Raw genomic sequence first — 2,500 nt, 5'->3', positions numbered from 1 at the left:
AGAAGGAGACGTGCCCGGCCCGTACGTCGGGCTCCAACGGATGCCCGCCGTGGACCCTTTATAGGCCCCATCCTGGTCCTGCCATGCTGTTATCGGAGCTCCACGGCTATCTTGTCACTAAACCTTTCGTTTGAGCTCCAGGGCTTTTTGCTTTTTGTAACCCGGTTCCTGGAGCCCTGCCTGGGCAAAATCGGATGCAAGAAGGCCCTGCCCATGCTGATCTCTGAGCTCCGCGCATCTTCTGTCACGGGTCCTTTCGCAAAAGCTCCAGGGAAACAGGCTTTTCGGCCCCGGACAGAGTCCCGGCTCTCTCGCTCGCCTCGTTGGTACCTACTGATCCGGCGGAGGTGTTCTCCGGCGGGTAGCGACACGGACGGCCGAGGGCGCGCTTCACCCAGGCTTCAACCATCTCCTCCCCGAGCCCCTGGAAGTGCCGCTGGGCCGCGGGCGCCCCGGTCCGCACTCATCCGCGACACTTCCGCGCTGGAGTCCGACGCTCGCCGGCCGCGTCCCCCGGCCCGCGGGGGCCCGGGGGGAGGCCCGACGCGTGCGGGGGGAGGCGGCGGGCGGCGGGGGCGCCCCCGCGCCACCCGACGGCGCCCCCCGGTGGCCAGAGGCGGCTCGGAGCGAGACGATCGGGGGGGGACGGCGGCGCGTGACCCGCCCCGGCCCCCTTGGCCCAGCGGACGGGCAGGCGGCTCCCGGGCGCCCCCCCCGATCCCCGCCGCGGCGCCCCCCGGTGGCCGCCTGACGCCACTGCGGGGGGTGCAGATTCCGTGTGTCCTCTCGGATAAAAACAAAAGAAACGATTCCCGTCGGGCGAAAGTAAGTGGGACGCAGGGCCCCGGGCCCCGACGGTCCGCGCGCGCGGCGCCCCCCGCTGGCCGGTCGAAGGGAGGACAAAAATAAAATGAAAAAAATTTCAAAAAAGCACTCGCCCCAAACAGACGAAAGGTACCCGGTCCGCCCGGATGAACCCTCCCCCGTGTCCCCGCCGCGGCGCCCCCCGCTGGCCAGCCGAGGTAATACACGATTGAGAGGGGGGGAGTGAAAAACAGGGGCAAAAAATGAAAAACACCCCACCCGTTTGAATGCAAAGTCCCGGAGCGGCCAGGGGTGGACGCCGGTCCGCGCGCACGGCGCCCCCCGCAGGCCAGTTGAAGGGAAGAACGGAACGAGACTTAAAGATAAAAAAAAATTTCAAAAAAGCACTCGCCCCAAACAGATGAAATGTACCCGGTCCGCCCGTGTCCCCGCCGCGGCGCCCCCCGCTGGCCAGCCGAGGTAATACACGATTGAGAGGGGGGGAGTGGAAAAAAAAAGGGCAAAAAAATGAAAAACACCCCACCCATTTGAATGCAAAGTCCCGGAGCGGCCAGGGGTGGACGCCGGTCCGCGCGCACGGCGCCCCCCGCAGGCCAGTTGAAGGGAAGAACGGAACGAGACTAAAAGATAAAAAAAAATTTCAAAAAAGCACTCGCCCCAAACAGATGAAATGTACCCGGTCCGCCCGTGTCCCCGCCGCGGCGCCCCCCGCTGGCCAGCCGAGGTAATACACGATTGAGATTAAAAAAAACCAGGCAAAAGACAAAAACACACCACCGATTTAAATGCAGTGTTCACGAGCGCCAGTCCGCGCGCGCGGCGCCCCCTGCTGGCCGCGTAAAAAAAAAAAATAATAATAATAATAATAATCCACCGTTGTGAATTTGCGATGTGTCCGGTACGGCGGCGGCGGGGAGGAGGTCTCCCCTCGTCGGCGCACCCTGGTGGGGGGAAATAAATGAAAGGGAAAAAAAAAAAGAAGAACAGCCCGGGCTCTCGCCGGCTTCCGCAGCCCGGGCTCCCTCCGGCTTCCGCGGCCCGGGCTCCGTACATACAGACAGCAAATGAAATAACGGACGGATGGATGGAAGAGAAGAACAGCCAGGGATCTCGCCGGCTTCCGCAGCCCGGGCTCTCGCCGGCTTCCGCAACCCGGGCTCCAGCCGGCTTCCGCAGCCCGGGCTCCCTCCGGCTTCCGCGGCCCGGGCTCCGTACATACAGACAGCAAATGAAATAACGGACGGATGGATGGAAGAGAAGAACAGCCAGGGATCTCGCCGGCTTCCGCAGCCCGGGCTCCCTCCGGCTTCCGCGGCCCGGGCTCCGTACATACAGACAGCAAATGAAATAACGGACGGATGGATGGAAGAGAAGAACAGCCAGGGATCTCGCCGGCTTCCGCAGCCCGGGCTCTCGCCGGCTTCCGCAACCCGGGCTCCAGCCGGCCTCCGCAGCCCGGGCTCCCTCCGGCTTCCGCGGCCCGGGCTCCGTACATACAGACAGCAAATGAAATAACGGACGGATGGATGGAAGAGAAGAACAGCCAGGGATCTCGCCGGCCTCCGCAGCCCGGGCTCCCTCCGGCTTCCGCGGCCCGGGCTCCGTACATACAGACAGCAAATGAAATAACGGACGGATGGATGGAAGAGAAGAACAGCCAGGGATCTCGCCGGCT

This window comes from Pseudophryne corroboree, unplaced genomic scaffold (genome assembly GCF_028390025.1).
Source record: "Pseudophryne corroboree isolate aPseCor3 unplaced genomic scaffold, aPseCor3.hap2 scaffold_3248, whole genome shotgun sequence".
Classification (NCBI taxonomy): Eukaryota; Metazoa; Chordata; class Amphibia; order Anura; family Myobatrachidae; genus Pseudophryne; species Pseudophryne corroboree.
Note: the sequence above shows the minus strand (reverse complement) of the source record.